Genomic DNA, 24,544 nt, shown 5'->3' with positions numbered 1-24,544 from the left:
TAATTTTTTCAAAGGCAGCATAATAAAATGATATCCTAAAATGTATGTATGTTCCTAAAATGTATTTGTTTATTTTTTTATGTTTTAGCCGTGAAGTTAGTTTTTGTTGCTAGCCTACTATTGGTAATTGTACCTGTTTGTGTGCCAGGGATACGAGCTCGATTCCTGGTAAATCAAAAACTAAAGGGATTTACACCTGTTAATACTGTTAATACTGTTCAATGAAATGGCGACCATAATCTAGAAAGAATTTAATTTTCTTTCCTGACATATGGAATAGCAAATAAGATATAAAACATAAATGGAAAAAAACTACAAAAATATCCAGTTAAATGTAATGAGTAAATGTCTATCAAGGCTCAATTTTAACATTTCAAATAGTAAAGTAATACACTACCTTGCGAAAAACTAACCTAAACCATATTCAATATTGATCTTATAATCAATGGACGTTTCATGTCACATATATTATTCCAGACAGCTCTAAATGTGTCCGTTATGATGGCCGATGGTTACCATTTAGAGATCAAGATTACCTCAGTCAGAGATAAGTTCGTAAGTAATTGCTTGTCAGTCCCGTATCAGCTGTGGTGCTGACGTCAAAGTGACCTGTAGAAATTAATTTTCTCTTTGAAGTCGTTAACATTGAATATTCTTTCAACCCTTGCATTAAAGGGGAATTAGGATAGCTTGATTCAATTTTTGTTTCAGAGGTTCCAGTGATTTAATAAAGTTGCAGCTGTATGTTTACAGTTTTTGTATTTAATGTAGGGCATATTTTATGCCCTCAACATAAAACATAGTAAGTTTGTTTATGTTCTCTATTTCTTCATTACACGGATGCATTTGTTCTGCAAATCTGATGATTTGCCTAACTTTCGATTCAGGAGGATGCTTGTAAACCATTTTGCAGGATTTTCTTCATAGCGTTATTTTTACTGTACTTATTTCACATAAGGTATTTTCATTGACAGTTAATCTATGTGAAATATGTACGATTCCAAAGTTGATGCTAAACAAATTCTATTCACAGGTACAGTTTTATTTTTTATCAAACTTACGCAAGTGTTTTTTACTTATAAAGCTGTCCTCATTGAACTATTCTCTTCGCTGAAGTGTCACTATGGGAAGATAACTTGGTTGAAGTAATGCAATTTCGCACTCGGTGAGACAGTAATCTTGTTACATAGGAAATATTGGAGAACATCCCTTGTCTTGGGCTCGGAGCTGAGCTAGATGTAATATGAGTTATTGCTTCATTGATTATCAATAAGATTGTAAAATTTAAATTATAATGTCTAACCATTTGGATAAAATGTTTTCCATGGAAGAACAAATTAGCCGTTTTTGGGTTTTTAGTATTCTAAACTTAAAGTTTGCAAAATGATTGATATTTGTAATTAGATACAATAGAAAACTTGTGTAATCATATCACCAAGAATTTGTATAAATACAGATAATATACTAATTTGAATGCTTCTGTACTTAATCAAGTTTTATTTCAGAATTATATCAGGGAAATAAACAATTTTCAACCTTTTGTTTGTTGGCTCAACAAAGACAATTTGAAGATTCAACCCACATAATACGTGACCCAATTTGAAAGCAGGCTTAGGGGTCAGGACGGGAGTGGAATTCTGTTATTAGGGAAAAATAATGAATGATCTTTTATCCTCCAGGCGCAATGTTACTCATATTTTACCTTTATATTTATCATAATAGCGCTTTAGCTGATGTTGGCGAAAATGTAATAACTTTGATATAAAGCATATAACATATCTGATGGTGCCAGCATAGTTGGTGAAAGGCCTCATAACAATAAGTATTAATAAAATAATAAATCTTTGTGAAAATCAGATTTTTGTTATTTTGTGGGGTTCTATATAAAATTGCCAAACAATTAAAAACACCTGGAGATAACATAGATTAGTTCATATATACCAAATGTCATCAAAATCGGACCATAACTCAAGATATCGGATTCTGTAACTCCAGATATCACTTCGAAAACCACTTATTGGATTCAGGGGGTCCGAACGGATATTTCAACTCAAAACTCAAAATAAAAAATGTTGACGAAAACATTAATTTAACCATATACTATATATATTATCGAAATATAGATAAGGGATGTAATGAAAATATTTCAATTTAATTAAATCCATTACCCTAATAGCTATCGTCAAGGTGCTATGGTTATCTGCAAGTGTACAACGTACATGTATCACAAGTGACGTATTAAGCCGGCAGCCTTTGACAGAGATTGCCGATGTAATACCTGTGTAGTGCTGCTAATAGCCTTTGTATTGAGGTTCAAATATCGACACGCACTATCGTATACACTAATAACGGGTTCAAATAAAGCTCTAGATGATATTTTAGTTACAATCATCGGTTTAATTTTCATTATTAGAGATACAGTATACTGTTTGAAATCAAATGAATCTGCCTAAGCACAAATATCATTTACTCAAAGTTTGAATACCATGGTGCTTAAATTCTAATCAAGCATATGAAGAAAATAATTATTTTGTTTAAGTCAATAGTATTTATTACTCGTTCTCCCTCAAATATGTAAGGAAAACCTAATTTAAATTGTTATAATCTGTTACAAAATTCAAATATGAAGTAGTTTGATGTAATATAAAGTACGTCTGAATTTTTTTACTTTTTATACTGTTTTTGTAGTGTAATTTAACATTTTTCCTCTTTTTTTTATTAGATACTGCACTGTTTTAATAAATGCAGTATTATTGTTAATATTTTACTGAGAACTTTCAGGTTTCTTAAAAACTAGGAGCTGAATTATATAATAACCATTGAAAAAAAAGCTACTTTCATGATGCACACCGGGTATTTTTATTGACCAAAAATATAATTTTACAAAAGTTGAAAGTTTCATCCAATCCATCGTATAAAGGAGAAACTATTTCGTATAGTAATTGGAATATTCTAACGTGCAATAATGTTCAAGAACATTGTGCTAAGGTTGATTTCGTTAGTGACGATTTAGAACACTCAAATCTGATTGTAACGGTCAAGTACGTCTGCTCGTGTATCCTATATGATAAGCCTCCTACAGATATAATCCTACATAATCCTGGACGTCAGTGCTCATTACTGTGACATCCTATTAGCTGATGTATTAGCACTCTTCTAAAGCAAGACGCAAAGGCTGGAACCGGACTTGCTCCTCGATTTCACTTGCAGTGAATTTATAGTGTGGCCAACATTTTACTGGACTATACATATATAATTAACAAACACAATTATCAACTTACATCCGCAAGGTATTAATGATATCTTTATGAACAATAAATGAATTGAGGTGAAATGTGATTTTCACTCCTGGGACTTTTTACGCTCTTTTCAATTTTGTAAATTGTGATCGTTTGTAAGTTCATAGAAAAATATATGCACGAATTAAGATTACTGTCTAAACGTCTTGGACTGGTTTTATGGTGCAATTTTAGTATTAAATACCCCATACAACCGTAAGTATAAAAATACTTTGAAAACTAACAATTTTTATTGTAACCATGCGGAGCCAAAAGTAAAATAGAAAAAATCTATTAACTTAGCAAATTTATGCACCATGCATCTATATCTTAATAGAAACGTTTATTGCAGAAACCCCATAACCAAAATATTTTCATGGTTGTGTAATGTCTGCACCGATGTGTTTCAATTACTACATCATTAAACTAAAAAGTCAAAATCTAAAAAAAATTTGGTTATGGTGTCTCTGCAATAAACGATTCAAATATACCAAATGCTTATTCTAATCCTAAACTATCGTCAATTCCCGATTAATTCTGCCACGCATAATAAATTTGTAGTTTTAAACATATTCCAGAGTTTAGTCTTAAATATATTTTACATGTATAAAAAATAAAATATTCTGGATAGGGTCACTTAAAATTTGAAGAATACTAGTTTTCAGTCTACTAATGATGGTATCTATCAAAATTTCTTTAGTAATAACTACCAAACCAGCCAGGGTTTCTACCCCACAAAAACATCAAAAATGCCGTAGGGACAAAACAAAACTTAAAAAACCTCAAGAAATACAACAAAATAAAATATATTCCCCTAGAAGATAAATAATATTAAATGTTATTGGATCACCAGCGACATGTCAGCTTAGTCCAGTACTCCCTTGTGACGCCACCCCTTGACACAGGTGTATGTCCAAGTCTGATATTGGCATCACAGGGTAAGTTTCCCGGGGGTGAAGACTTACTGTAAATAGAATCCCTTATTTCTCCTCTGTGATTTTATTTTCCTCGACTTCTTGATTCCAGAAATGCTCTAACATTGTAACACCTTACCTTTGTTTTCGTGCAATTTAATTTGACTTAGAAATGTTTTCATCAACTAACGCAAAGTAGTAGGTTATTTTCATCAAAATCCTAATGCAAAATAAAATCATAAGAGATCATGCTTGAAAAAGGTGTGCAAAACTGATTGGAGATTTTAAAAGTCAAATTTTGTTTACATACATTGAATAAATATGGTCAATAGAAACTAAATGCATTAGGTATCGACAATTAACAACCTAAATTGGGGTACCAGTTATATTAAAAGGTCACAATTCGTTAAACTTAAAACTCGGGCAAGAGACCTTCTCCTACAAGTTCCATATCAGACCTCAATGTTCTAACTATTCAATAAATCATGACAACTCCAATTAGTTTTTTTTGTATTGGTTAAAGTTCTTGAAGCTGCGGCAAATTTATTCGTTGTCTTACAAATTTCATCTCAATTCACAACAATCTCAGATTCGGAAATCGTTCAAATATTGACACCAAAACAACAGTTTGACAGAAACATTAGAGGGGCCTGGTGGGGTTCCAACCCTCCACATTTTTAACCCCTGTCAGCATTATTTTCCTCAGCTAATCTAATAACCTCCCTACCCCCGCGAACCGCCATTATAGATAGCCCGCTTGTAAATGGAAACTTTACCGATCACAAAAATTCTAATGAAAACAGGGGGGCGGGACGAGAAAAAAGGAATTTAAGCCCAAAATTCGAACATACACACATGTAAAGCTATGTAACGTATTTAATATGGATAGGAAAGGGAAAATTGTTACTGTCAATGTAATTATTATTCACGATGATTAATTATATTACTGTTTCGTATGGCGAAAAAAATATTTAAAAATAAACGGTATCAGCATTCTGACACATACTTTCTCCCATAAGATTGTCAACAACCTTTCTCATGAGTAAGCGGTGAGAGTAAATGTACGGAAATGGGATTTGTACAATTTTCTTCAGAATTTAAAGGGCTATAACATACTAAATTTTTATCAAAATCGTTCGCGCCATTTTTGAGAAAATCCTATTTTCCAGTATTTTATGGGGTTTTATGGGAAAATCCCCATTAAAAATAAAATTTTCTAAAAAATGACAAAAACTATCAAAATTGTAAGGATCATAACATACTCTGTTAAATCAAAACCGGATTTTTGTCTAAAATCCTATTTTTGTTATTTTATGGGGGTTTTATGGGAAAATAACATAATTTACCATAACTTTTGAACCGTAATTTTTACAGAAATGGGGTTTGTACCATTTTGTTCAGAATTTAAAGGGCTACAACATACTAAATTTTTTATCAAAATCGTTCGGGCCATTTTTGAGAAAATCCAATTTTTCCAGTTTTTTATGGGTTTTTATGGGAAAATCCCCATAAAAAATCAAAATTTCAAAAAAATGAAAAAAACGCCTGGAGATACCATGGATTAGAACCTACATACCAAATTTCATTGAAATCGGACCACAGGTGTAGTCCCTAGCTCTGTACACATCCAGACACACAGACACACAGACACACACACAGACACACACACACACACACACAGACATCACTTCAAAAACCACTTTTTTGGGTCCAGGGGGACCCAAAACGAATATATCCACTCAAAACTCAAACTCGAAAATTTTGACGAAAACAATACTTTCTCCATATACTATGGTATAGGGGGAGAAAGTAAAAACAGCGTTCACATATTTATAAAAATGTTAAAAAAAAAACATCGTTCACATATTACTTTTTTCATCCATTCGAGCCTTCAAAACACATTTTAGATCCTTAGTACATCATCTATTACCTAAAACCTTTTTACCTAATAAAGTGTTTTTATACTGTATGTATGTTTTACGTTTTATAAAAAAAATTCGACTTTAGATAGCTTATTAATAAAAGGTTTATAGCGATTACTTTCAAAACGTTAAAAAAACACCATTGGCGTAGATTGACACAAAAAATTTAAATGTATGGAATCTACTATCACTTACAACGATCTTATTAAAATATGAATATCCAACCATTATTTAAAATAAGTATTTAAAATAAAAAGAAGTTTTGAATTTTCGGTAATGGAATCTATTCATCTGTAGATGATATAGTAAATTTGAATACCGTTTATTCACATAGCATCTATTTAATTATTAAACTAAAAATAGTCTAGCAACACCTTATGTATTCAACGCGATAATATTTTTAATACATTTTCAATGATCATTAATTTAAAACTAAGTTTTCTTTCAATTATTATTTTTTTGCAGTAAACAAATTCAAATAAGAGACGTTTGATGAAATAAAAACAATTAACACTTTGTTTCATATTCCACAATTTTGTTAACAATGTTCGAACCGATTTCTCTTCTCATTTCTCCATCGTGTCTTTGATCTCAAACTCAGTTTACGCTAAAAGGTTCTTGAAGATCGGTGATTAAATTTACGGGCCATTTCCTACCTGATCTTGGTTCTTTAGTGCAGCGCAGAATGTTTTATATATTTGTTTAGTAGTGTAATCATCGTAGGTTTTCTGTTGATAAAATGTAGAGATTATGCTTGTGTTCCTAAGTACCTAATTCAACTAACTAAAATTGAACCTTCATATCTTGTGTTAATGTTGTATCTAGTTTTTAAATCTTATATATTAAAAAAAATTGGTTTTTCTTTTCCGAGTTCGTTTGGCTCTTCTACCCGACCGATTTTCATGATTAAGGTCTCAAATTGAAGGCATGCACGCACAGATTTGCCATCAAGCATTGACACATAAATTATCGATAGTATTACTCGGTTTATACGTAAACGAAATTTGCTCCCCATGTATTTATTATGGGAGTAAAATTTTGTTTTTCTTTGCCGAGTTTGTTTGGCTCATCTACCCGACCGATTTTCATGATTGAGGTCTGAAATTTAAGGTATGCACGCACAGATTTGCCATCAAGCATCGGCATATATTTATCTATAATCCCACTCAGTTTATACATAAACGAAATTTGCTCCCCATTTATTTCTTATGGGAGTTAAATTTGGCTTTTCTTTGCCGAGTTCGATGGGCTCTTTTACCCGACTGATTTTCATGATTGAGGTCTCAAATTGAAGGTATGCACGCACGAATTTGCCATCAAGTATCGGCATATAATTATCTATAGTATTACTCGGTTTATACGTAAACGAAATTTGCTCCCCATGTATTTCTTATGGGAGTTAATTTGGTTTTTCTTTGCCGAGTTCGTTTGGCTCTTCTACCCGACCGATTTTCATGATTGAGGTCTCAAATAGAAGGTATGCACGCACAGATTTACCATCAAGCATCGACATATATTTATCTATAATCCCACTCGGTGTATACGCAAATGAAAATTTGCTCCCCATGTATTTCTTATGGAAGTTAAATTTGGTTTTTCTTTGCCGAGTTCGTTTGGCTCTAATACCCGACCGATTTTCATGATTGAGGTCTCGAATTGAAGGTATGCACGCACAAATTTGCCATCAATCATCTACAAATATTTACCTACAGTATTACACGACCAGAACACATAATTTGATTTATTTTATATTTCTTTCTTCAAATTAAGATGTACCTTTACCAGTTATAGATTTATAATCCCATATATTTTAGTCTAAGAACCTTCAGTTAAATACTGGCTTTCATTTAAGTTATTCAAATCCGACGAGTTTCAAGCAAATGCAAGGTGGATAACCAATAGAAAAATTATTTTTCATAATGTTTTAATATGGTTAAAAATCAATAGCTCCAGTATTGTTCCTGTTTTTCTATATGTTTTAGACACAAAATAATCAGTAAATTATAGGATTTAAATTGAGCTATTGATTGTTTGAATCAGTTAAGCTCAAGATACCGTATTACTCAATAAAAAATTATAAATTTGATTATTTCTCGGATATAATAATTATTTTAACGCTGCGGAGCAGCATGGGTCCTCTAGTAAAAATTAATACATTTGGTATCAGCGAAGACAGGTTGTGCTGATCTAAATTAATGATTTCGGTTGGATTCGTCCACTTTTATAATGCCAATCTGAAAGGAAATCGTACTATTTCATTAGTTATTACAATGCAGAAACAAAACCTAAGGGTGAGGATAGTATTTAATACAGAAGTACATTCGGTAAAAATTAAACATTTATCATAAACGAATTATCAGCTGTAACATGAAAATAGGACATCTACAGTCCAAAGGTATCTACAAAAAATCTGTAACTAGAATAATTTATTGATCATACGAATACGAAATGGTTATTCCTCTTTCGATGTTTTCCTCTTCATTTTTTGAGTGGCTATTTTGATCACCATTTTTCAAGTCAGTGGTGATGAAGTAGTTCGGGCGAGGATATAATCTTCGCGAGATGATCTTGAGATGATTTGTAGCGGCTTCGCCAGATGAAAACCTCCAACGGTCTCTCCAACACCTTATCAGCTTCAGCTGAAGATATTATAAGGTGAAAATAATTAAAAAAGTAACACTTAGTTGATACAACAATAAAGCAAGATTTCCAGTGCGGAAGTAAGCACAGCAGACTTGCTTATTTAATTTCTTTTTAATTCAATTTAATTATATTTCATTAATGTCTTGCTATTAAACTTAATGAAGAATAATTAATCTAATCTATTTAATTATTGAGGGCTAATTGTTTAATGACATAAACAAAAACTTATAGTAGCATTGCTTCCATAAAAAGTCTTTTTTGAGGCTATAGCTCAATATATTTTTACATTGTAAAACAACACACATTTATTTTTATTCAAGGTCTCAATAGCGTTACATAAAAAAAAACAACTGTTACTAGCTACCACCAAAGTTACCAAACGTGTATCACGTTATTTGTCTATGGGTCGTATAATAGATAGAATCCTCTTAGGAAAGAAAAAAGGAATCTTCTTAGGAATTAGGAAAAATTCCTCTTCTAACAAAATCTCTCTCTATGTCAGAGCTTTAATAACATTGTAATTCATCAACTTGATGTTAATTCATGATCAAGTATCCCTTAACCAAACAGCTTCCCATTTGCTGTCCGCATCCTTATCTGGAAATTCTGAGCAGTTGCCACAGGAAATTGATGGTTAGTATCTAACATCCAGTTCACAACATTTTACCTTCTTTCTACTTACGCCCAAGAAAGTGTATTTATTATGTAAGTAAATACTTAAGTCTCTATTGAGACTTGTTAAAAAGTTTTGTTTTCTGTTTTATTTTGAGGGTGTTCTAACAGCAAGATTTTGTTTAATTTCTAATATATAGGCTAGTCAAAAAGTTTAAAAAGGTTAGAGCTTGCTTTTTTCGAGATCAACTCTAGATTTTCTACATACTAAAAAATAGAATTTAAAATTTGAAAACTACAATATTTTAAATAAATCACTCCAGTTGTAGTTAAACAGTAGAAATGAATTATGAATCGATTAAAAAAATTCATTGTGTTTAAATAATGTAGTAAATATTTAGTTTGTGATTGCTAGAGCACAACGAAGCTGATAATGTAACTATGCAGATTATGTCTGTGGTTGAAATATATTATTTGATAAACATAGGACAATTTTTACATATGTGTACTTTAGCCAAATTAACTTAAGTACGGATTGACAGGATCGAATATCGAAAATGTTGGTCAAAATGATGATGCTGCCATATACGATTAGCTGTGACAGTTTCTTTAGTCATAAAATAATATTATGTCTGATACTTTTCACACAGCAATTTATCTATGTTTTGATAAAGATGTTCAAATTGTAGTGAAAATGGATTACAAAGGCCCTTCTCTGATTCTTAGTAAACACGCACAACCGCTATCAACAGTTATCATCTTACTGTTATCAACTAGGTACTGTAATAATTTAATTGACCGCGAATCTTTTCTTTGGCAAAACCTGCGAACAAATTTTAAAGCGAAAAGTACAGCTAATGTTCTTGAATCCTAGTGATTATTTAATTTTCACCCTAAATGTAAAACGAAGAACTGCGACCCCGTAACGGATCTATTGTAAAACACCGTTTTCTCTGCTGTGCAAAGAAAGAATTTTTACTCTCAAACAAAACCAACCTCCACCGATGCTAAATATTCAGCTGTGGTGGTGTTATTTGCTGACAAAGGCCTTTGACACGGTCATTTGCTGATGTTCCTCCCTTATTACTATACAGTATTGTAATCCTGTTTTCCACTAAACCCTTACCACGTTCGATCAGCCTTATGATTGGACCAGACAGAATAGGGGTATTAAAATATTTAATTCGGCTTAAAAATAAAGGTTTAGGATTAAAATTAAGTCTTTGCTTTACAAGTTTATTTGAATTTCAAGTATTTACTTGCATAAATAGTGCACGAGTCAATAAATTATCATAGATAATGTCGTACATGATTTTTTCAACAAAATATTGAACCAAGTTTTTTGTAGACAAAATTACACGGAAGTTGTATGTGTTTAGCTACTTGTTTGAGGCCCAACTTCTTATTTTGTCAAGCATTATTTTTATTAAATATTTTTACTTTGTGTATTTAACAAGTTCAGTTCTTTTTCCCTATACTGCAAGTATATGTCTATTTTTATAATTTACTTTTGTTGGAAATGTACTATATTTTGATTCAATTCCAACGTAAATAAAGTTTACGTATTTATTTTTCAATGTTATGGTTTAATATTCTTTTATTCTAATTGCAATTGTAATTATTCCAAATGAAAACCGACCTTAACACAACAATAATTCTGTTAGGAAGAGAGATGAAAATTCTCATTAATTCCACACCCCACATTGCTGGAGTCCCCCTTTGGAATCGTTTGGCGATAACAGGGCATTAAAACAGACGTCAAAACTTGTAAAATCGTAAATGTGCTTTTATTAAGCCACTTTTAAATTATAGGAAGGAATAATTGCGTTTTCTCCACCAAACATTTGGCTGCGCAAAGTGGAATTCTCCAGACTTCGTGGCTGGATTCCTGGGTTGATTTATATCATGCAGTGTTACTTGGAAGGATTCTGTAAAAATAATATCCTTTTTTATTTAATTTTAGAGGAAACACATTTCTGCAGTGTTTACACCATTTTCTGTACTTTCTTGTGGAAATTTTAATTCAAAGTAATACATTAGTTTATCTCCAAAAAACCACAAAACCGAAAAAGGGCAAACTACGACTACATTATAACGAATATCTATTTTAAATTACTCTTGTGAATAAATAATGGAACCCAACCATTAGAATTTCACTTTTGACCCTTAACGCAATTACATTGTTGAAATAGGTTTACCAATTGGATTAGCTTTATATACTATAACCTTTTCAAAATATTTACTTGATTATTATAAAAATGTATTTTATCGAGCTCAACCTTTTTACGATCATAAGTTAGGTTTATAATGTTTATAATTTTCATAATTTATTTACGTACTTTAAAAGTTATTGTTTCTGTGGTTAATTTTATTGTTTAGTTACTAAGAGTTTGCGAATAAATTAGGTACAATAATTGGTAAAATTTAAAAATACCTTAGCACTGAGGCTTGCTTAGGACAATTATTTAGCCTAAGTGTATTTACAGTGAGTAATACAAGGTGATTGGTACTCAGTGTGACAAAAATTGTTTGGTGTAAGTACAAAGTAAATTAAGTGTGTACTGGTAAACAGTGAGCTTTTTACTGTTTTTACTGTTCAAGCAGAAATAAAAATACAAGTTTTGATTTATACATGCCGACTATCTATGTTTAAAATGTTAAAAACACATTTTTTTTGGTCTTCAAACCACTAAAGCGTACATACGAAGACCTAAAGCTCAATACTGTAGCAAATGGTTGAAAAGCTTATAAAATGGCGCTATTTTGCTACCTTCTTGTACACAGGTTGTAGAAAAAAATGCAACAAACCAAAGTTTTTTTTTTAAATTGTTATCAAAGATCCTAATTTGTATCTTTGGATCTATTTACAATGGAGTCTTTACTATTGATCCTCCGTAATTCTCTATTATTCTTAGTCAAAATGTAATGTAGAACACGAAAATGACATAATCTACTCTAATGTGCTTATAGGTAGTTAATTGCTGCATTAAGTTTAAAAACAAGGTTATTTTTTTAAAACCTTAATAATCCTTTGGGAAGCTAATTTTTAGACTTGGAACCTCTTACTTACACGCATCATTGCACTTCATTTACTTTGTACTTGCAACAAAACATGTTGTCACACTGACTACCGATCACCCTGTATATTACATTCTCAAAAGCAATTTAGACTTGGAACCTCTTATACGTATCATCACACTTCATTTACTTTGTACTTGCAACAATTACTAATATACTTTATCATACACATTACGAAGTTGTTTTACGGTTTGTTTAATTGTTATTTTTTCTTCTAGCTACGGTATCCAAGATGACTTTACTGATACAAATCTTTCCACAATAATACACACAATACTGAGTCCCTTACCTGTTCAACAGAACTGTCCATTCAGCATTCTAAAGCTCATCCCACAAGTCGCGGATAATCCCGATATTATTTCTGTTCCACCACAAAATAGAGTGAATTTGAATATTCGGCGAAATATGGGAGAATTTCATTAATGGCGGCAAGCTGTACAGCCTCTGACTGAATCTCCCGCCATAACTCATCGAGCGATGAAGGGGCTGATGGTAGGGGGGAGGGGGATTACGAAAGTTTCATAAGGTGGCGGGAACAGGGAATTAATACATCACGGTAAATTACTAAGGCAAACTTAAATTAAAATCACACCCCACATGTAAAGAAAATGTTAGAAGGGAAATCGAGGTACATCATCAAGTAAACTTGTATTTAAGGAAGGAATTTAACAATGTTGTATGTATTTGTCCTATCCATTTTCATCAGAATATTGTCATAATTAATATAGATTTCAATTAACTAATTGGTAAATGAATGTTTTATAGTATCAGTTATAATATTTGGGTTAATCTTTTAATGTTAACAAATTTTTATCGAGACCTGTGCAGTATTACAAATCCCTTACTTTATAAGTTATTGTATTTCTGTTTAAAATGTACATCTGATAAAGCACTAGTAAATTAAAACGGGCGTTTATATTTTCCAGTTGTAAATTTAAACTGTACATAACAAAAAAGTTGCACATTTTTTTACTATAAGAATAACGAAGCGTACCAATTAAGTCCAACCAAGAAATCTCTGTGATATAGAGAAGGCGTGGATTTTTTTTTTTTTTTTTTTTTTAAGGGAGAGGAGGGAAAATGCTTTTACGCACACAGGTAGCCAGCCTGTAGAGTGAGACTCCTGAATCTATCGCAGACTACTCACTAAAAAACCCCCTCTACTCTGTTGGACACAGACCTGGAATTGTTTGTCACATTACTTCAAGTCAGGCCAACATGTTACCTAAGCCCTCAGGGCTCTCACCGTTTATGGCATTTGGATACTTTAAGACCTACACCGCATCCCGGTCAAGGTCGAGCTTCTTGGCGCGGAGAATACCCTGGATGTAATGTGACACACAGGTCCAATTGTCCTCACCCTCCGTCATCATCGGTATGACCGTGTCCACCGACAGCAGTCCTACTAACTGTTGAGCCTCCAGGCGGGGCCTTTCCCAACGCTGGCAGTGGAAAAATGTATGTTCCACGTCATCGGGAATGCCTGGGCAGTATATGCAATCGGGTGACACGGCTTTGCCCATCCTGAACAGGTACGACCGGAAAAAGCCGTGACCCGTCAGAAATTGGGTGAGGTAGAAGTCCACCTCTCCGCACCGCCGATTAACCCAAGGTTGGACTTGCTTTATCAGTCGCCTGGTCCAGCGTCCCCGAGTCTCCTGTTCCCAGCTCTCTTGCCACAGCTGGTAGGTGCGGGTGCGTTCCTCTGTTCGTGCCTGGTCCTCCCCACGGCGCTGATAAATTGCTTTTCTCTCCGCCGCCAAAAGTTTGACGGGGATGACTCCAGCAACCACCAGGACGGCGGGTTCGGACACTGTTCGGTAGGCGGATGCAACTCTTAGTGCTGCCTGACGCTGCACTCGGGCAAGCCGCATCCTATATACCTCCTTATTTAGAGCGTCTGCCCACACCTCAGCACCGTACAAGAGTACGGACTGGACAGAAGACATTAACAGCCTTCTACGGCTGGACCGAGGCCCTCCGACATTGGCCATCAACCGGCTAAGAGAGGAGACCACCCTAGCGGCCTTGTCCGCCGTACGGAAAATCTGATCCCGCCAGCTAAGCTTGCTGTCCACCATAATCCCAAGGTACTTGGCAGAACGAACGGTCTGGACTTCAACGGCCCCTACCCTCAACGGCACGATGGTGTCAATCCGTTTTTTTGTTAATATCACGATCTCAGTTTTGCTCAAAGCAAGCGAGAGACCGTGGTCTGTCATCCATGCGTTTATAGTACGCATAACTCGGTTCAGCTTTAGCTGAGCCAGCTCAACGCTACGTGCAGCTATCAAAACTGCAACGTCGTCCGCGTACCCAACCAAAACAGTTTCCTCAGGCATTTCAGACCTCAGGAGGCTGTCATACGCGACATTCCAGAGGTCCGGGCCTAGTATGGAACCTTGGGCAGCACCGGAAGTGACACTCATCGTCCTTGGGCCCTCTGTAGTGTCATACAAGAGGAGGCGGAACCGGAGATAATCCTCTATGATACGCATGAGGTATGCCGGGACGTGAAAGGTGTTCTCCAGAGCATCCAGCATATCGCACCACCTCGCCGAATTAAATGCGTTTCGCACATCGAGAGTGACGAGCAGCACAACCCTTCGAGAGTAGTGGTTAAAATCCTCAGCTCTCATCACGGCTTGCTTCACCTCTTCAACAGCGTCAACCGTAGATCGCCCCATCCTGAATCCATACTGCCGAGGGGACAGGTCCCCCGCAGCGACCACGGCTGAATTCAGTCGGGAACGTATCAACTTCTCGAGGACTTTTCCAGCCGTATCCAACATACACAGAGGTCTGTAAGAGGATGGCAGGTCTGGATCTCCCTTCCCCTTCCCAACAAGCACAAGCCTAGCTGTTTTCCAGCACGAAGGGAAAACTCCTTCGACTAGGCAGGCATTGTACATGCGTAAAAGGATCAAGGGGTTAATAGTCAAAACCTTTTTGAGAACTTCGCCGGGTACCCCATCGGGTCCAGGAGCCTTATTGTTCTTCAGGGATAGGACGGCCGCCTCCACCTCTCCAAGACTGAAAAGTGGTACGTCATCCACCCTTCCGAAATCCCGCAGTGGGCGCAACGTGTGAGCCGGGAAAAGGGACTCGACTATCCTCTCCATAGTGGCCCCATCCATGACGGAAGGTGGAGAGCGGGTGCCAAGTTTCTTGGTTACCAGTTTGTAACCCAAGCCCCACGGATTGGAATCGATATCGTCCCTTAATGTCTCCCAGCAACTACGTTTACTCCGGTTGATGGCTCGACGAAGAGACCTCCTAGCCACTCTGTGAGCATCCGACTTACGACGTCTGTCTACAGGTTCTCTGGCCCTGGTAGCAAGTCTTCTGGCTCTCAATGCTGACCGACGCAATTCCGCAATCTCGGCAGTCCACCAGTACACAGGTCGCTTATTGCACCGGGATCTTCCGCGAGGCATAGACTCATCGCAAGCGGAGACGATTAGTCCCATCATGGATGTAACTAACACCTCTGCATGAGCCACACTAGTTGCGGGGGGAACCACCGGTGTTCCTCGTAAGATGGCTTCATTGAATTTTGCCACGTCCAATTTTTTAATATTCCATCGAACGGGCACTTGACGAAACGCGGCTACTTGTCTCTGATGACCATCCAGGACATCAAAAATAATGTACTGGTGGTCACTGCCCGTGTAATCCTCCAGAACTCTCCAGGCTCTGATCCTTGGCAAAAGGGACTCAGATGCAAGGGTTATGTCTGGGATCGTTCCCCGCATCCCAGGGCGCCGGAAAGTTGGCGTGTTTCCCTCGTTGACGACAACGAGTCCGGCTCTGGCAGCAAAGTCCAGAATGTACTTGCCCCGGGAATTGGTGAGGGCCATTCCCCACTCGACAGCCCTAGCATTAAAATCCCCACCCACGACGACGTGTCCTGTGGTATTGCGCACGCTCTCTTCCAGGCGGTCTATCTTCTCACGAAATTCACGGATGGCCTCGTTGGGAGTGAGGTAGACACTAAAGTAAGTGACATCCCGGCACCGAACCCAAACGAAACCTCGGCCCTTCGCGTGACCCCGTATTTGTACTTTCGCTGCATTACGCGCCCAGAATGCAGCAGTACCAAGACTATCAGGGAACCAAAAAGATGGGTCCCTATCACGGTACTGGTACTGTTCGCTGACTAAGAGCGCGTCGACATCGTGTTCTAGGGCAAGCTGACATAGAAGTGCGTCAGCCGACCTGGATCGCTCAAGATTGCACTGAAGGATTCTTATCTTCGTGAAAGGACTTTCGCTTGCTGTAGTGCAGATTTGAATACACTACACTGTCCAGACCCAGCTATATGAGAGAAGGCGTGGATTACAGATATATTATAGTAATTTAATAAGAAATACGTCCACCAGTAATATTCAATGTATTTACTTTTATTGTAAACATTACAATACGGGAAATATACACGATAGATGTCACAATAACAGTTTCAAGCAGTCACACTGGTTGTCATAAGGTGCAATCGGAGACTGTGTGTATAAAATATAATATTTAACTTGAGTCCCAAAAAAGAAGCCAAAAGGTTTCAAAACAATCAATCATACTCATTACAAAATTATATTACTCGTACTACATATACTAGAAAACCTTTCGTCACTCGAACCGTCTTGTAATAGGCAAAGCATTGATTAACGATTACACTTCTAGTCCGAAAAAAAACTAAAATGTTTGACTCATGTTACTCCCTGTATCCATAAATTTCCAATCTGCTTCAAGTTGTTAAGTTAAACCCCCCGTTTTGTATCCATATATTTTTCGATTCACTATCATTTTCCAATAGAACTCTAAGTTACATTTTTTACGACCAGTTAAAATTATCGAACGTATTTTTAGTAATATTCTGTATACATTTTATACTGTATTTTGTTAAAACTAATAAAAACCAATTTGCGAATATCTAATAATTTTAAATTATCTCTTTGTTGACTACTTATAAAGTTTTAGATTTGCCCCAGTTTACTCTCAGCTTGTTAGAGATGGGTTTGTAATGTAGCCACAGTCTAAGTCCTCTCGTCTCATAAATCATTTCTCGCAAACCACGTAGTTGTCGCCAGCTGTTATCCTCTGGTAAACTAAGCCCAATCCTCGCTGGCGAGTCCTCAAAATGAAATCACACTTCTCTACGTGACGTTTTGATTATCTCGTGCACGCTGAGTTTGAGTAGTCGAAATTTAAAGGTTTACATTTTTGTTTATTAGTTTGAAAAATGATATTGATTGAATTATTATAATTGATTATTGTTTTTTGTTTTTTCTACGACTTTTGTTTTTTTGCCACTGTGAATAGGTTTTATTTGTATAGAGTTCTTTTTGTGGTTTTTTTATGATTTTTTTGGCTGGGTTTGTATATGCTATGTTATGTTTTTAACTCCCTTAACTGAGTATGTGAAAAGATTCCAAATCCCGAAACGTTGTGAATTTTCTTTTATCGTGTTGGAAAAGGTCCCTGATAATTTCTTGCCTCAGCATTCGACTAGCTTTAACTGTTGAAGACTCGTTAGAAAAAGAATTACGTAAAGTACAGGTAAATAATAGAGATGGAAATATAATGAAACGTAGAAAGTCCACCACCTCTTTCACTCGTCCCTAGTTCAACCCCTAAGCTTAGACGACTCCCTAGACGACCCAGAGTGACAATTACCTCTGTCCACCCCCTCCCCCTCCCCTAACACACGCACACACACACACTCAGTCCCAGCTGACTTCGATATTGGCTCCTGGACACCATCCTCCGGGATTCTACTCAATTTTCTGTTTGTACGAAACGGAATTCTTATCTTATTTGGTATGTTTTCCTATTGAGTTTTCTTCTAAACATTGTTCATACGTGAGTGTATACTTTACTGCAATGGTTTTATGAAATTTTATTCTTCTAGATTTTGGAATTGACATATCTAATAGTGTTTTACAATTTACCTGCAGTTTCACAAGAAAGACTTACGTTTCCCAAACTAATATCATGAAATACTCGTACGTGTAAACTTATATGGGATTTTACAGACACACACTCTCCTATTTGTTACTAGTGGAATTACAAGGTGGAAATCCAAATTAGCTTTTATGACCACAGCAAAACATTAAATAAATGATTGTACAATAAATGGCTGTTGTTGCAAGGCATCTTTCGTAAGTGGTTTTTTATAATTCGATCTAGGGGTAGTCCAAATTAAATTTCTCACTAAATTGTTTTATTACTGAATTCCGCAGGTTCGCTTCTACTAAAATTTTTAATTAATACTGTTTTAGTAATGTTCTCTAGTATTCTAAACAGCTATTATACTCACAATAACTGACAGAATGAGTTTGAACGAGTCTGTCGTCGACTCTGCTACAGACGTACACACGCTGTCTCTCCCCATGCTAAACTTTTTCACCAGTCAGCTAATCCCAGGTCCCCTCCATTACGATACACACGTGGTAACGTGGATTAAAACGTTTTTGTTTATAATTTAGTCCCTTTGAAATTGTCTCTTTTCATTAGAACGGCCTTTAATTATCAGATTATTACTTTGGCTTACACTAAATGATACATACAATAAATGCTAGTTATTTATATAGCTAAACATTTGTAAGCCGTTTAGTAATCTTACACTTTAAACTTAAGAACTTATTAGTACATTTTTATAAAAAAAAATTGAACTTTCAAATACTACATAAGTTGTCAACTACTGCTTATTAATTTATTTTCGTAAAGTCCACCTTCACAACAATCTAATATGCTTGAAAAACATTCCCTGCACGGATCCATAACGAAGTAATTTACAGGCTGTTTTAGCTTGTTAAAACTATTACCTTCTTACTCATTATTGCATTGCAAAATGAAAAATGTGTGAATTTAACGGATGTTGAGAGGGAAATAAAATGATTAAAGCTATATTCGCGGTCGCTTGAGTGGAACAAAATCATCGCGCTGTTGTAAATTATTCCCGTAATACTTCCTCGCTTGAATATCTAAGTTGAGTTTTCCTCTTAGCTCTCGGGAAATGTTATTTAATGACTATTGTATAAATGTGGGTAGCTGAAAAATCATACTGCATTTCCCTATTTTATTATTTTATTTTTGGCGTGTTTTTACATTTTGTCCTCTGTGTACTGTATGCGGAATTGTTATACATATAATCAAAATTCGTACGAGTACCCTCGTTTGTATAGTACCTTTTACAAGTACCTTTTGTACCTTTTGATGGCGGGCTTGCCTGTCAGGGATTAGATAGGTCCCGAGTGTTGCTTGCACTAAATGCGTCGGGGCGCTCCATTATGGACCTCTAGGTTCCGACCTAGTGGAACCCAGGTGGAGTGACGCTTAAACAAGCAGCCGGAATCCCTGGTTAGGATTGAGGGGCAACCCTCTTTCCGAAGGGTCTGCTTCGGCAGCCGGCGAGCCTGATGACCTTAAGTCATCCGCCCATGATGTGCTAAAGGTTGATGCATAAGCTTCGGCCTACATCATGGGGCCCGGGTTAAGTCTCACGACAGGTACCGGGTACGTAGTCAGGGGGCTTCGGCTCTCATGACAAAGAATAATAATAATGACAAAGTACCTTTTACAGCAAAACAAAAATTAACCACTACGATATGGTTATAAAATTGATAATGATTAACATCAAACTACTTGTCGTATCAATTAAAAGACCCCCGCTGCAGCAAACCTGCAGACTAAGCGAATTTCCATTAGCCTGATTGGATTTACACTAAAATGTCTCCTTAAAAATATCACATTTATTCCCTATTTAAATAGCATCAGTTTAACGAGTACCTAGGTTTGCTGTGACAGGGAGGGTAAAAAGGTGTTTTTGTAAAATGTTAATCGTTTAGTATGAAATTAATGCATTTTCCAAATGTTATCAAAATTTGCTCATAAACAAGGAAACTACAACAGTTTACAATTTTCTCCATAAGAATAACATGGTAATTTTAAATTTACACTTTTTTTCTCCCAAACCATTAGGCAAATAACAATGCTTCAATATAATAAATTATTTATTTTTTAGCTCTACAAAATGGTTGGGAAAGAAATTCCAAAATGTTATGTTTTTAGGGTCTAAAATGGGGAAAACCAATTTTTACCCCATAAAACCCCTAAACCCCCACACCCCTACAACCCCCCTAATAAACCCCTGTTCCCATAGTCCGATCATGCTGGTTCGCGATCTGGTTCGAATAAACGTAGGTTCACACGTTCATACCAAATTTTATCAAAAATCGGATCATTTTTGCTAGAGTTATCTCTCTAACAGACACATATATAAATAAATATATATATATGAATTTGAACGGATGGTGTTTTTGGCCTCTAGGGACCTCAAAACGAAAATGTAAATCGGTCCCGGGTCCAGGTCTTACCATGAGTAAAACGGTAATAGCTTATTCCCTATATGGGAAATTCGCTAAAATGCAATTTAATAATACTTATGCCAAATACAACAAAAGTAATATATCAGAAAATATGTGTGTATAGAGCGTTTTATGTGGCATGATCACATTTTCTCTTATTTGTATAACATAAAACAGTGTAGCCAACCTGTGTTAACTCTGTAGCCTCCTAAATCACGTTGGCACTACTGCCATCAGCTGGTCTCACCTCATTACTTTTACCCTCACTTGGAACATTTCACCAGTAAATTACTCTTGATGAACACCAGAAGCATCTAAACGAGTATTCTCCACTTTACCTGGTGCAGACCACCGTGCATTGGTCTTGATTGTCGTTAGGAGTTGTAATACTGTATCAGCGAGGGGACTCGTGGGCAAGTTGCCCATTTTAATAGGGCTGGAAACTTAGTTTAGAGGTAATAATGCAATATACTTTTACCGTTCAATGATTATGTTCGTATAAGACAGTAATTAGACGAATAAAACTACTAATATAATAAATTCGTTGATAATTATTATTATTATTTACCAGATCATATGTAAACAATTTCAAGAATTAGTAGCAAACTACTTTTAAAAATATATACCTGGCCAAATGGTAAAGGTCGATTCAAACGTATCAGTTACGGCTCTTCAACGGATTTCCTATTGCACTATCTACACTCATCTGACGCAGATCCGTCCAGTCGCTCTGCCGGCGTCCGGCAGTCAATTTCAGATTTTTTCACCGATATTTTTAGATTGTTCGGATGCCTGACGTACGTATTTGAGGTTAGAAAATGTTTTTTTTTTCAATTTAAATAATCGTGTTTATTGTAACAATTAACAAGATAGAAAATAAACATTTGATAGAATATTGTTTTAACATGTTTTTATGTCTGTAACCCTTCTGTAAATGAAATGACGAAAGACCACGGTGACTGAAACCAAATGACTAAGAAATTGCGGATGCAACTATGACTGATCTGTGACGGAACGGTGACTGAACTGATATGTGTGAGTCGACCTTAAACTTAGACACAACTAAACTAAAACACTAACTTTGTCACCATATTCCTACAGTTTATATTTCTTTGTACATAGCCAACACATTATTCCAAATCAACAGCAATATAACATGTCCTCGAATGCAATCAGTACAGCTGTGAAGGCGAGACTTTTGCAATTACTGGGGATGTTCCAGCCAAGAGGCCCCTTGAGCCTAGACCCTTGACTTCATTCATTGAGGGATGAAGAGCAAGACACCAGTCAATGACATTTTCCCCTTAGATAATTTCTGTTAGGTTTTATTGAGGGTTGTAACCAGTAACAATTACCAATTGTACATAAGTGCCATAATGGGTATTGGCATTACACCATAAAAATAAATCACAAGAGCAACACTAAGTTTGATGGGATTGGTACAATTGTAATCCATTTAATTTAGTGTGCATTTTTTATTGTATTTCATTGTATGTGTTTGACCCATAGATGTGTTTTGTTTTTGTTAAGTCCCTAATGGGTTAGTGATCAATAAATTCTTGCCATTCGTAAATTGGTTTTTATTTTTATTGAGGTGTTCAGTTGAATTCAGTCTATTAACATCTGATCTCTATACAAGACTTACCATCTAGGATGTAAATACAGCGGTTACATGAGGACGATTGGGAATTCAATATTACTTGTATACATAATCATATTAACACGTACTATAAGAAAAGACACCGCACATGATATGAAATGGTGATACGTTTTCTTCGGGTACCACCAGGTTCTAGCCTAAAACCGTCTTAGTCATGCTAATCTATTGGCAATTGGCTGGATTTGAATCCGGAACTTCTGTGACCGAAGCCCCGCGCTCTAACACACCCTTATTGTTCTACTAACATAGAGATGTTTTACACACCCAAAAAATCCTATAAACGCTGGGACATCCTATGACGATGGGAAATTAATATATTATCATACATAGCCAATGGTATTGCATAATAACAGGGTACTATATTTCAAAATACAACATAGTAATTTCATAAAACAAACCATCTTTTCAATATTTTAACACAAGTAATATGAAGGTTCATACACAAAGATTTTTATAGTAAGTTTTTTATAGTATGTTAGTAAATATTTAAAGTAGGCCCTAATATAGCTGCCATCGTTATCTGTGCTCTATTACGGTTTATCGTCAATGATGGTACGGATTGTATGGACTGCAATGTTTATAAACATCCAATACTTGTTGTATTTACTTCTTATTCTTCTCACACCAGTCTCCCCCGGGGGCCAAGGGGACGTTAAGACACTTCCCGATTGTTCCTCGATCCCTTCTTTGTCTTTGGGGATTTTCTGGTGATTTCCTGACTTGATTACACCTAACGCTTTCCTCTTTCTTTCTAGATTCGAATTTCTCCATTCCCAAGAGTTGTATACCTTTCAGTCCACAGTATACCTTTTTCATTATATTCTCCTTTATTAAACACTGTATTATATCTCTGACTATTTATACAAATAGTACTGTACTAAATTATTTTGTTTTTCAATTTGGTTACAAATTTAATTGTATACAATTATTATATTTCCAAAAAGTCTTAGAAGTTTTTATATCCAATCAGTATTAAGTTACATTCCAAATCATAATTCTCAGTATGAAATAATATTAACAATGTTATGAAATTTAATTTAAATTTGTTAAACATAATTATTTGTCATACCTAAAACGTTGTGTTTTGTCTTTGTGACCAACTAAATGATACTACTGTATTTCTAAATAGCCTTTTAATGATCCTTGGTTTTTTCAGATATTGAGGTGTGATCACCGTTGAGTACTTCGACAAAACAATGTAAGTACTGCAAAGTCCTATTGGTACTGAGATTGGACCGCTTATGATTTTTTGGTTATTAAATTAGTCGCCCAATAATCTAATACTGAACTACAAACACTACAACTGAACTATAGATTTTAAAGGTTATTGTTTTAACGTGAAAAAGAACTCACCAACAATCACAAAGGAAACGTTTGGAAAATTCTCTTTGATCTAAAATAAAAAATCTAAAATATTATTTATTACTTCAACTAGTTTAAACTCGTGGATTTGATAACAACATCAAACAAATATTGTTTAAAAATGAGTAAATACTTGTTTGTGAAACCATTTAATCTACGTTATAAGTGTTAATTTAAATTCCCAATGATGTCTAGTTCAATAATAGGTTTAATTTGGACAAATGGAACCACTTTGTCCTCATATAGTATGGGGATCATTGGATCAACGGATCAAACGGCTAAACCCTGTGATGTTGGCAATGTACCTTACCATTTTATGCCGAGTTAATCCTACAATATGTAGTTTCATAAGCTTTGTGTGGATTGGTAACGATGCAGCAACATTACTATATAAAATATTGAAATATTATCAAGGGGAAATACAGTATATATAGCACTCGTGTAAAAATATACTTGAATAACACATTACAGGAGACAAAGAATCATGTTCCATTATAAAAAACTATTGGATTAATGAGAGTAAAATATTTTGACCTGCAGTATATGGGTTGATTATATGGTACAAGACAATCTTAAGTTCGGAGAATATGGCAAAACAGTTCAGCTTCTAAGTGTAAAATAAGTATTTAGATATAATTATTGGTATGTATTTTGTTTACTGAATCGTCAATAACTGTGTTAGACGTGTATTGAAAATTACCTTTTGATGTTT

The 24,544-nt window shown here is 35.3% G+C and overlaps 1 protein-coding gene across 2 annotated transcripts in view; it reads left to right on the top strand.

Annotated features, from left to right (window-relative positions):
• Positions 1 to 24,544, top strand: part of LOC128990264 (uncharacterized) — a 201,545-nt gene that overhangs the window by 134,796 nt on the left and 42,205 nt on the right. For both annotated transcript variants that reach the window (XM_054412578.1, XM_054412579.1), the window contains exon 6: positions 23,627 to 23,668. The gene's annotated coding sequence lies outside the window, so the exon portion shown is untranslated. The remainder of the gene's footprint in view (positions 1 to 23,626; positions 23,669 to 24,544) is intronic.

The sequence above is a fragment of the Macrosteles quadrilineatus genome, unplaced genomic scaffold (assembly GCF_028750875.1).
Source record: "Macrosteles quadrilineatus isolate MER2022 unplaced genomic scaffold, UCM_ALF_1.0 Scaffold_3__2_contigs__length_128488019, whole genome shotgun sequence".
Taxonomy (NCBI): Eukaryota; Metazoa; Arthropoda; class Insecta; order Hemiptera; family Cicadellidae; genus Macrosteles; species Macrosteles quadrilineatus.
The sequence above is the reverse complement of the archived record's forward strand: the minus strand, read 5'-3'. Positions and strand labels throughout refer to the sequence as shown.